Raw genomic sequence first — 13,400 nt, forward strand, 5'->3', positions numbered from 1 at the left:
GGGAAGATATTGCCTTACTATTGAGAGGTTTCTATAGCACAGTAGCGGGTAGGGATGTGCTTGCATAAGTTGGTGGGGAACATCAATAAGGGGTCTCAGACTTCATGTTATAGGGGGGGGTGTTTAGGGGGATGTTAGGGTCTGGGTTGTTATACATAAGCATTCTTTCTTTTCAAATTACATGTTTAGCTGGTCGTTGTAGCTAAGTACTCAATCGCAATGGTTCAGTATAATGGTTTAGTATCATGGTCCTTCTCATGGAGGACATGGCTATTGTTATTGCTAGACACTCTCTCACTTAGGGTGGGCGCTTAGGTGCGCCTTTATAGCGTATGCTTTACCTGTAGGGGTTAGTTCCCTACGGCTAGGAGGTTTCTTCTGTAAACCTCTGTGTTCTGTGTACCTTTTCTTTCTCTGTTATTTTCTTATTACAGCCTCTCCCTTTTTTTTTTTTTTCCTCTGCTTGTTTGGTTGTCTACTTTTGTGTTTTGTGTCCCCTCCTTCTCATCCCTTTTTCCTTTCCCTCTTATTCCCCCCCCCCCCCATTCCCTATCTACTTACATCATGGCTGTGGCAAGCCTCAGACTCGCCTCGCTCAACGTGAGAGGCCTCAATGAACCGATCAAACGCAACCGCGTTATATATTCCTTGCACAAACAGAAATCACATGTTCTTCTTTTGCAGGAAACGCATTTCTGTGAGGGCCACGTACGAACCCAGTTGCCAAGTCTAAAGGTGTCTCGGTGGCAATACATAGGTCTCTACAGCACGTCCTCCTTGATACGTTGCTGGAGCCACAGGGTAGGTTTGTCTTTGTTAAATTTAAGGTGGCCTCCACCATCTATACGGTGGGTAATGTGTATCTTCCCAATTCGGACCAGGGCAGGGCCCTCAGGGATATTCTGGCGACTGCTGACACCTTTATTGATGGGATTTTCATCCTAGGGGGCGACTTCAATCTTACTCTGGATCCCCTGATAGATACGTCGACTGGTAGATCCTCTGTTCCCAAGACGGCAGTATCGACTGTTAAAGGGGCATTGCTCGCGCAGAGACTTGTAGATGTGTGGAGGGTGCTACATCCTACTGATAAGGATTTTACATACTTCTCCCCCGTGCATCTGGGTTACAGTAGGATTGACATGTTTTTTGTGTCCCAACATGCGCTGCTCCATGCCCCCCATGCGTCCATTGGCACGGCTTTGTGGTCCGACCACTCCCCAATATTCTTATCCCCGGGGGTCCCTGATGGCGCTCCTAGTGAGTGGACGTGGCGCCTCAATGAGACGCTGCTTCAAGATGTAGTTTGTAAGGCGGCCGTGGAAAAAGCGATCCTAGACTTTCTGGCAGTGCATGCTTCGGATGATACGTCTCTTTCTTTGCAGTGGGAGGCCCTAAAATGTGTCTTACGGGGGGTCTTCATCCAACATGGCACGCGTTTAAAAAGAGAGCGCGGCGCGAAGCTTAGCGCTTTACTCAAAGAGCTGGATGCCACCTCTAAGCAACATAAGCAGACAGCGGCAGTGGACACGTTGGCTAAGCTGACGGTTCTCAGGGAGCAAATAGCGAGCATTGTGCAGAGAGCAGAGGTGTCCCAGAAGGGCCGCTTTCGCAGCTACCTTTATGCTTATGCAAATAAATGTGGCAGGGCCTTGGCCCGTCATATTCACCCCCGGACTGCTCCTACATATGTCCCAAGCATTTCTACCCGTTTAGGGGACTTGACCCATAATCCAAAATTGATAGCTGAATCCTTTCGAGAGTATTATGGCTCGTTATATTCCTTGAAAGGGTACTATGACAACCTGCCCCCAGAGATACGTGAAGCCAAGATATCCGAGTATGTACATGCTACTGCCCTGCCTGTGATAGAGCAGGAGGCAGCGGAGACGCTCGATGCTCCATTCACTCCTGAAGAGCTTGGTGCCGCAATTTCAGAACTTAAAGCTGGTAAAAGTCCGGGCCCTGATGGGCTCACCTCTGCTTTCTTTAAAATGTTCAAGGAGCGCCTGGCTCCCTTCCTGTCGGTTGTATTCAACTCAGTTACTGCTACGTGTCCATTCCCAAAACAGGCTTTGGAGGCCCACATTGTGGTTCTTCCTAAACCTGACAAGGACCTCACACAATGCAATAGCTATAGACCGATATCACTTATCAATTGTGACATGAAGTTATACTCCAAGATGCTGGCGACCCGTCTGAATGCCGTCATACCGCAGGTGATCCACCCGGATCAGGTGGGTTTTGTCCCAGGCCGTGAGGCAAGGGACAACACCATGCGTACCATCTCATTGATAGCCCACGCCCATGGGGCTAAGCTCCCTGTCTGCTTGCTGTCGGTCGATGCGGAGAAGGCCTTCGACAGGGTCCATTGGCAATTTCTTTCGGCTGCCCTGACACAAATTGGTCTAGGTGATATCTTTGTTAGTAAGGTCATGGCGCTATACTCATGTCCTTCTGCCAGGGTTAGGGCTAACGGGATCCTGTCGGGGGCCTTCCAGATCCGCAATGGTACGCGTCAAGGGTGTCCGTTGTCGCCCCTTCTCTATGTTCTGACTATGGAGCACCTCGCGGTAGCAATACGTAACAACCCGAGTATTCACGGCATTCAGGTTGGCCCGGAGTGTCATAAAACAGCACTCTATGCAGATGACTTGCTGGTTTATGTCACTTCTCCTTCCACTTCCTTTCCTTCTCTCTTAAAAGAGTTTGAGGTCTTTGGCAGACTAAGTAACTTTAAGGCCAACTTGTCGAAGACCGAGGGTCTAAATGTCTCTCTTTCACCCAATGTGGTCCGCACCCTCCAGGGCGTCTTTGCTTTTAGGTGGCAATCCGACAGTATACTGTATCTGGGGATTCGAATCCCCGCTAAACTGGACTCGTTATTTTCCCTAAACTACCTCCCACTGCAGAGAAAGATTCTTGCGTGTTTGCAAGCCTACCATAGCAAATTTCTCACATGGTTTGGTAGGATGAACGTCCTGAAGATGGACATTCTGCCGAGATTCCTGTACTTATTTCAAACAGTGCCGATATACGTCCCTACCACTTATTTCACAGTGCTGCAACGGGCATTCACTAAATATGTCTGGGGGGATGCTAGACCTCGACTTAGCCGGAAGATTCTCTCAAAGCCCAAAACGCAGGGCGGGATGGGGCTGCCAGATTTAAAGATCTATCATGAAGCAGCAGTCATGTCTCGACTCATTGACTGGGCCAGACACCAAACTACTAAGCGATGGGTGACAGTGGAGAGTGCGCTTGCCCCCGTCACTTTAGTGCTGGCTCCCTGGCTGGCAAAGGCGGACCGAGACTCGGTGCAGGGGTGGCCTTATTTAACTAAGCACACGCTTGCGGTCTGGGACAACTGGATTGCCCGGTCCCAGATTTCTCTGCGTCCAGGGCCCATAACGCCTCTTTTTGAGAATCCATCTTTTCGGCCTGCCCTCGCGGCCCATACTTACCTGGTTTGGCAAAAAGACGCTCTGCCTAGGGTCCATCAGATTCTCACCGGCTCCCGGTTGCCGCCATTGACATCTCTTTACCCTGACCGTCCTGTGGGGAGACTGCCCTGGCTCGAATACAACCAACTATGTTCCTTCATGGCTTCCCTGGGGTTTGGAACGTCTCCCTGCCCACCTCTTACTGAATTTGACGATTGGTTTCTGTCGAGTGGGGTGGAGAGGGGGATCCTTTCCAGAATGTATGGCTTACTTCTGTCGCTGTGCAGTTCGGGACGGGCTCCCTTCTTTGCCATGTGGGAAAGGGACTTGAACATTACGTTCTCCCCGGATGAGACTCTCAAAATCTGCGTTTTTACACATGGCCTTTCCCTCTCCTCTCACTCGAAGGAAAAAAGCTATAAGTTATTGTCTAGGTGGTACAGATGCCCGTCCACCATACACCGCATGTACCCTGAATCTACCGATCGCTGTTGGAGATGCGGGGTAGAGGAAGGAACACTCCTTCACATTTGGTGGAGTTGCCCCAAAATCAAGGTGTTCTGGGAAGGAGTATTGCGAGTGTATGAGGTGTACTCTGGTAAATGTATAGCCAATACTCCGAGTGCCATGCTCCTTTCTCTACTACCCGGCTCAATGTCGCGTCACAAGAGGGGCGTGCTTAGACATGTTCTTGCGGCTGCGAGAGCAGTGATACCGAGACACTGGAAGACTGTTGTGACCCCTGTATTGCGGGAGTGGTTCACTGAAATGCAGGGAATTCAACGGGCGGAGGAGTTTGTGGCCGAGGCGCAGGGCAGAACGGAGGCGCACCGCAAGATCTGGACTGCGTGGACCCTCTTTGTGGAGGCTCCAGATTTTGCTAGTCTCTTATTGTGAGGGTAAGGAGCTGAGGTGAGTCTGTGGTGTTGAGGGTCTGCACCCTATTAACCCCCTTTACCCCCCCTCCCCCTACGTCCTTGCCTCTTATCCCCTTACCCTGTGTTTATGTGTTCTGTTTTGTCTTGTCCTTGTTGTCGTTGCTGTTTCCTCTTTCTTCTATCTGTTCTTCTTTGCTTCTTTCCTTTCTTTTTCTTTTGATTCTTTTCTGCGCCCTTATACATGAGCCTATAAGGTAATGGCCCCATTGAGTTGTCCCCTCGTGGGCGCATGTCCTTTCTTGTTATTTCTCCAAAATTGCTGCACCTCAAGGTGCTTTGTTCATTTTATTTTCATAGCGTGGATGCTTAGCTACCCTGTGTTTCACTATGCTCCTTACATTGCTTCAAATTATATCTAAAACATGTTGTGCTATGTATCACGGTTATACTTTATGCCACTATAACTGAAAAATTTTTTGGTCATTCATTTGACGTGTTTATAATACTTTTCTCTGTTGGCTTCTTAATAAAATCAGAGTAAACATAAAAGACAGAAAACACATTTATATTTATATTTTTAAAACATTTTTCTTGCCAATCCATCTAGTCCATAGTCCCTCCACTTCCCCCACCTCCCAACATCCTTAATATGATATCAAAAAGGACTTTATATAAAACCATTGACTTTAAAGCGACTCTGTACCCACAATCTGACCCCCCCTCCCCCAAAACCATGTGTACCTTCGGATAGCTGCTTTTAATCCAAGATCTGTCCTGGGGTCCGTTCGGCAGGGGATGCAGTTATTGTCATAAAAACAACTTTTAATCCTGCAGCGCTGTGTCTAACGGCCGGGGCTTACATTTGTATATGCATTAGGCTGGCACACCCTCTCCGTCCTTCCTCACCACCCTCCTTATCATTAGGAATGATCCAGGAACATTTACTGCAGTTTGAGCTTTGCACAGGTGTATTAACGATCCAGCCCATGTTCATTATACACACAGGTGGGGAATAGGAAGCAATCTGCCTGGAGCATTCCTAATGATGAGGAGGGCGGGGAGGAAGGACAGAGAGGGTGTGCCAGCCTAATGCTTATACAAATGTAAGCCCCGGCTGTTAGACACAGCGCTGCAGGATTAAAAGTTGTGTTTTTATAACAATAACTGCATCACCTGCCGAACGGACCCCAGGACAGGTCTTGGATTAAAAGCAGCTATCGGAAGGTACAAGTGGTTTGGGGGGTCAGATTGTGGGTATAGAGTCGCTCTAAAGGGGTCATTTAGGCTCAGTATAACCTGGCCACTTTCTTACAGAACCAGCACTACTCTTGTCCTTAGTTTGGGTGTGGGTTTTGCAGCTCAGTTCTATTGAAGTAAATTAAGCTGACTTGCAATACCACACTCAACCTGAGAGCAGGGGTGGCACTGTTTTTGGACAAAAGTAGCTGTGCATTTTCTTAGTCAACTATGGGCAAATGTAAAAAAAAAAAAAAAAAAAAAAAAAAGAGGCAGGGGTTGGTGGGAAGATAATAATTAAGTTATACTTACTTGTCCCAATGCCTCCACAATTGCAGCACCACCACTCACTAACACTATTCAGTCTCCTGTAATTCCTGGGTTCCTTTTGTCATGACTTGGCAGAAAAGTGGGAAAACGCCTGATCTTTTGTTCCGCACTAATATATATATTGTTATCGGCTGCACATCTCCCTGTGCAACCAGGATGTGCGGCCTAGAGCAATATATTTAAATGGCCACACAAACTATACAGTGATCATTCGTGTGGCCCGGCAAGGGGATTGATCGTGTCTTCTGGAGGCGCTGCAAACTAGACCTCCCTGATTTTTATGTGTTCCCCCGAGTTCTCCTTTAATGTTGAATTATTATTTTTGTGGCATTTTCATTTCATTTCTTACAGCATGACAGGGCCTAAGTTTCTATATCTAATGCTCTGTCCCTCAAAATATCTCTTGCCCTTAGAAACAGCATTGTGTGTGTGTGTCTTTACACAAAATTCCGTAAAAAGTTTCTAAATTACATTAGATTGAAAACAGTGACTGCTAGTTGGTGCCAGATGGCTAGAAACATATAAGAGGCGGCGGTCTGACTGTGGGGTGGGGATCTCTGTCCTAAATAAGTAAATCTGTACATGACCAGAAGCAAGAACTACTCTACAGGCCTTGGCTTCTGATTTGGCATACACGTGACCCCCAGGCTTTGATCCATGTTCTTGATCATTCTACTGTTTACTGTTACTGTCCTGATGAGTCCTCCTGCTACTAACTCAGCTAGTTGACCATGCTATACCTCCTGGGGATTTTGTGATAGTTTGAGCACCAAAGTCCAGCACTAGAGATGAGCGAACCTCGAGCATGCTCGAGTCCATCCGAACCTGGATGTTCGGCAATTGACTAGCAGTGGTTGCTGAAGTTGGATAAAGCCCTAAGGCTATGTGGAAAACATGGATATAGTCATTGGCTGTATCAATGTTTTCCAGACAACCTTAGAGCTTTATCCAAGTTCAGCAGCCCCCGCTAATCAAATACCGAACGATCGGGTTCGGATAGACTCGAACCCGAACCTGGTTCGCTCATCTCTATCCAGCACCAATACTTCATTTCAATGCAACCTGGGTCCCTGAAAGCCAAGTCTGTCCCCAAGGAAGACACAGGGGTAGTCTTAATGTGGCTATACCCTTTTAATAACTGTTGGACAAAAGATTTTTTGGACGTCAGTTATTTCTCTATTCGGTCGCCCATCCTTCCCATACACAGGAACGTTTGGCACAGCCCAGTCAACATGCCCATTCTTTACTTCATTTCATCTGTTAGGGTAGAACCCCTATACAAATAAGGTGGTGGCCTGATTCTGCAGGAAGCTATGCTCTACTGGCACCATAAGCCATTGTCATAGTCATCAAAGTGTATGAGCATACAAAATCATGTGAGCACTTTCTAAATTCATGATCAAAATGTAATATCTCTTAATGGAATATTAAAAATTATAATAAAATGAGTTATTAAAAAACTTTATTAAAATTTTAAGTGGAAAATAGCATAACATAAAAACTGGGGTATAAGCTAAGGGTATTGCTAGAAACGCTCCTTCAACCGATGACTGGCCCGTGTAAAAGTGTTAGCGATCAGGAGGAGCGGGAAAATGCCCGATCCTCGACCAATTGCATTGCAAACAGGTGATGTGCAGCCGAGCAATATATTATATACAGTGATCGTTCGTGTGACCCAGCAGGGTGATGGATTGTGTCTTCTGAAGGCACTGCAAACTATGGCTGATCTTGCTAATCGGCTCTCAATTCTTTCTGTAGAGAGCCCCATATCGGCAATCTAAATGGACGCTAACCTAACAGGTTACAGGTCACCTAGGTTTAAAGATGGCGGTGGCCTAAATGATCCCTAGGCAGCTACACAAGCTGTACATATACAGTAGTGTATCTGCCTATGAATTATGTGCATATATGTCACATCAGCAAAATTTATGCAGGTACACTAAGGTCACACAACGATAGATGGCCGTCCTGTTTAGGATTCACATGATACCATTGCCATGTGGCTACAAATTCAATGCAGCTTTTTATTTATTGAACTTTCGAATCCAAAGCTTTACAAGAATCTTTGTATTGTAAGCTTATGATCGCTGCAGGTTATTTTAAGGGCTGTATACTGTATTAGATGGTGAACATGGCTTACTTTACTTACTTACTCTTTCGCATCATAAAAGAACTGCTCTAGTACGATGCAGTGTATTTGACTGGCCCTAGGTTTATGTTATTGCCAGATCTAGATAAAGATGATCTCCTAGATCAGTCATCTAAGCTCTAGTGATTCATTTGGGCTGCAGGTGGTGTAAGCCTGTCTGTAGAACGGTTTTGTCGAGGGCATGCCGCCTGTTGACTCTTGGCAAGATGGCTGCTTTGTGTTTGTAGTGGAAGAATCAATGAAGACACATTTTCCTTTATGTGAATTGATTGACACTTTAAAGGGAATCTGTGATGTTGAAAATACTGCCCAATCTGTAAGCAACTTATTACAGAGAAGGTGAGCAGACTGAGAAATATTTTTATAGAGAACTTTATTCATGTATTTTTCTCCTTATTCTTGTCTAAAAGGTCACATGGGCGGTCCTACTCAGTGATTGACAACTATCTGTGCATATCATGTCAGTCAGTGTAGGACTACCCACATGACTACTAGAGGTTTAATATAAGTTAGACTTAAACTTTTTGCCCAAAATTATATATGAACCTGCTCAGCTCCTTCTGCTCGACAACATGGCACCTGCAGATTGGACTGCATTTCCCACCCGACAGGGACCTTAACAAGTGCCCACTGTATTTTGATGGTGGAGATTGCACAAATTCTTAGTCTGTAGTAATATCTTCTGCCATCAATAACATTTCTTAACAGCTCTAGAGAATATGGGAGTTACATAAAGTGGAGCACTAAGCTGTTTTTAACATCCCGACCAACTTCGACCACCACAAGCAGACTGGATAGGGCCCAGAAACCCACGTTCTCAAGATAGTTGTATATCCCAGAGGTGGGACCCTCAACTTTCTACAGAAGGCTTGAAGATGGAAATGCTCATTTACAAGCAAACAACAGATGAAATAGTGGCCTCTTGAGTCAAGAGTCTTGACTCTTCTCTGATGGCAGATATATATATGGAGTGGGGTGTCCTCTGTCCTCTGACTGATCAGATCCCACCAGCGTTTTTTTCCCTATCTTCACTGAAAAGACATGAATGTTTGTTCAAGCCTAAAGTGCATATATATAGAGGATTAGCCATTAGCTATCTAAATTGTATCAGAATCAGAATTTTACCTGATTTTATTCTTCATTAATAGGATCCCTGCCAGTGAAAGTACATGTGACAGCCTCCACTTTCTCCATGTACCATGCCTAACCACAAGGCCGTATTTACCACTAGGTACTGTGGTCCAGTGCCTAGGGCAGCACCTTGCAGGGATTGGATGGTGGTATTGGTCAGGTCTGGTATGGTGGTATTATCCAGTCACAGTATGGCGGTATTATGGATTATTGGCCATACGCCTATTGGTTACCGCATGAGTGTCTGGTTTGGGCTGCATGTGGTGACGTACAGTAAATGTGGGAACGTGGCCTAAGACTGATCAGATATCAATATGATGTTCAGAAACTAGAAAATCATGATGTAAATTGGTCAGTGAAGGTTTAGTGACTAGGGCAGCAGCAGCTGTTAATACGGCCCTGCCTAACCACCCAATGTATTGTACAAGAGCAGGGACTCCTGCTTTTGACAGGTGTCCCTGCTCCTGTTATTACTTTGCCTGGAGAATCGGTACTTTTGAATGTGAATCCTAAAACCTGAAACAAAGCTCATCATTAGGGTATTAAAGATTCCTTACTTATCTATTCATATCAATACTGTGCGCCTAGTTCTTAATGTAGCGAGAAAACACTATAGATGATCAGTCCTCAATGTAACATATTAGGAAAGTTAAGAACTGAAGAAACATCATGATAAAGACATTTATGCTAAAAAGAATGTCAGTCTCCGTGGTTATTCTCCTGGAAAGTGAGCGTGTTTGATCTTATATGCCATTGTGTAAAATTGATAGCTGCGCAATAAACCTTGGGGAGCAGCATTTATCCTTTTTGTAGATTGTGTAACAACGGATATTGCTGCTCCCAAGAGAGGTCAGAACTGGGCAAATAATGAATCATTCTTTGTGAGTGGACGACTTAGCATATGTCCTTAATGGAAACATGTGGAGTACAGACCAGAAGCCACCATGCAGTGACATGATCATTCTGACTCCACATACTGGCTGCATATGACTATGAGGTTATTGCTGCTAATAAAGTCAAGCTATGTATTATATATTATGTGTTTCTGTGGTGATAGCATAATCCACAGATATAATCACTTACATCAGTCCCTTATACACACTGGGGATCACAATGTAATTTTTCTATGTTATACACAACAGCACAGGGTCGGTATAATAGTTCATATGCAATTAGAAAAACATGGCTGCTATCTGCTATCAGTCACACCTATCTATAGGATGGGTCTAGGATAAAGCCTATTCAGCAGTGCAAATGTTCCTAAATCCCCTATTACACGGGGAGACTGAGAGGAGCAAATGAGCGCTGTCAGGTCCTCGTTCCCCACTCACTGCCAGCGCTACAACACGCTTCGGCAGCAAGTCGGTAAGTATGGGGGGGGGGGGGCTGCCCGGGTGATTGCTAACGACTGCAATGATTAGCTGACATCGTTCTCGTCGGCTGATCTTTGCCTTCTATTACACAAGACGATTATAAACTGATATCGGCCGAATATGGCCGATAATCGTTTCCTGTAATAAGGCCTTAAGGGTCCTTTTATATGGTCCGATATGGGGCTGTGCAAGAACGCAAGCAAGTGGTGATCAGCGAGATCAGTGCTTTTTTGTGGTGCCTTTATAGGGCACGATTAACCCCTAGACGACCCTGGACGTAGGGTTACGTCATGGAAGTCCGTCCCCAGACGACCCATGACATAACTCTACGTCCTGGGTGTTTCTCCCGCTATGAAGCGCGCTCCGGAGCGGAGCGCGCTTCATAGCAGGTGGGGGCCGGCTGCAATCAGCAGCCGGGACCTCACCGGTAATGACACGCTGCAGCGATCGCGCTGCCGCGTGTCATTAACCCCTTAAACGCTGCGATCGCGGCGCGACCACGGCGTTTAAGTGTAAGTGACAGGGGGAGTCCCCTGTCACTTACCGGTCGGGACCCCCACAGTGTGACTGCTGGGGTCCCGATCGTTGAAACGGACCGCTGGAGGTCTCTCACCTGCCTCCGTGCAGTCCGATCGGCGATCTGCTACACTGAGCCTGCACAGGCAGGCTCAATGAGCAGAGCGCCGATAACACTGATCAATGCTATGCCTATGGCATAGCAATGGTCAGTGTAAAAATCAAACTAGTGAATGTAAAAGTCCCCCAAAGGGACTTCAAATGTGTAAAAAAAAGAAAGTTAAAAACACTAACACACTACCCCAAAGCCCCTCCCCCAATAAAAGTTGAAATCACCCCCCTTTCCCATTATATAAATAAAACATATAAAAATAAATAAATAGATAAACATATAATATACCGTAGCGTGCGTAATTGTCCGATCTATTAAAATATAACAAGCGTCATTGTGACCGGTAAACGGCGTACACGAAAAGAGGGGAAAAAGTCGGCAGATTACCGATTTTATGTTACATTATATATTAAAAAAAATCAATAAAAAGTGATCAAAACGTCCGATCTTCACAAATATGGTATTAATAAAAACTAGAGATCATGGCGGAAAAAATTACACCCCATACAGCCCCGTAGGTGAAAAAATAAAACCGTTATAAGCGTCAAAATAGGCCCATTTTATTAATATTTAATTGCCAAAAAAAAGGATTTCATAAAAAAAATACATATATAACATTAGAGAATCTGTGTAAACCTGCATATGGTTGTGTTCGGACTGACCTATAGAATAATGGTATCATGTCGCTGTTACCATATAGTGTATTACGTAGACACAGGAACCCCCCAAACGTTACCATATTGCATTCTTTTTTACGATTTCACCTATTTATATCTTCATAAATAATAATTTTGGGATTCCGTCATACATGTTATGGTAAAATGAAAGACGCCATTACACAGTACAACTATTCCTGTAACAAACAAGCACTTACATGGCCCTGTAGATAGAAAACTGAGAGTGCTAGAGCTCTTAGAAGGGGAGGAGGGAAAAACGAAAACACTTAGATTAAAATTTGCGCGGTCCACTGGGTCATTTTGGGCCTGGTCTTCAAAGGGTTAATCACATGGCTAGGCCGAATAAACAATCACTGTATCATTTGTTTAGCCATTGTATTGCTATTGGTCACGCATCCCCTGTTTACAAAGTGAGATGTGCAACTGATAGAGATAAATTTTACTATCCACAAAAAAGATGTGATCAGCCGATAAGCAGGTGTTTTCCCACTCCTCAGCTGATCACTAACATTTTTACGTAGACCAATAATCTGCCAAAGGAGAGTTTCTAGCAACATTCCTTGCCAATAACTGGCCTGTGTAGGGGTGTAAGTCTATTTAAAGGATATGTCCGGGCAAACTTTTTATTAAAATACTATATTGTCCCCCAAAAGTTATAAAAATCCCCAATATACACTTATTACGGGGAATGCTTATAAAGTGCTTTTTCCCTGCACGTACTATTGCATCAAGATTTCACTTCCTGGATAAAATGGTGATGTCACGACCCGACTCCCAGAGCTGTGGGGGCTGTGGCTGCTGGAGAGGATGATGGCAGGGGGACACTGAGGGACACAGGGCATTGGAGGGACAGTGAGCATCCCCCTGCCATCATCCTCTCCAGCAGCCACAGCCCGCACAGCTCTGGGAGTCAGGTCGTGACATCACCATTTTATACAGGAAGTGACATCACCATGTTATTCAGGAAGTGAAGCCTTGATGCAGTAGTAAGTGCAGGGAAAAAAAGCACTTCATGAGCATTTCCCGTAATAAGTGTATATTGGTGATTTGTATAACTTTTGGGGGGCAATATAATACTTTAATAAAAAATTTTACCAGACTTCTCCTTTAAAGCAGAAGTCTGACAGACCTCTTTTTTTCACAAGTGCCGATGAGGGGGAGGACAAATTAATTAAAGCATGTCACCTCCCTGGCTCCAGCGCTGGTGGTCGCATACTCCTGAGCCGGTCCCTGGGTCCCCGGCCGCTTCCTGGTCTGAGTGGGGACCCAGGTTGTCACATGCAGGTTCACTCAGCCAGTCAACGGCCGCAGGGGGTTTTGCCTCTGCTGGCGCTGACCCGATTGGTGGATATGCAGCCACCAATACTGAAGCCAGGAAAGTGAGAGTTATTTATTTTATCCTCACTGGTACTTTTGAAACCAAGAGGTCTGCCTTTTTTTTTTTTTTTTAATATTAAGATGCCCCATCCACCTCTTTTTATTATGTTTTTCTGAAAATAAGACCTACACCAAAAATGAAACCTAACTTAATTTAGCAGGTTTTTTGGAGTAGGCT

The sequence above is a fragment of the Dendropsophus ebraccatus genome, chromosome 10 (assembly GCF_027789765.1).
Source record: "Dendropsophus ebraccatus isolate aDenEbr1 chromosome 10, aDenEbr1.pat, whole genome shotgun sequence".
Lineage (NCBI taxonomy): Eukaryota > Metazoa > Chordata > Amphibia > Anura > Hylidae > Dendropsophus > Dendropsophus ebraccatus.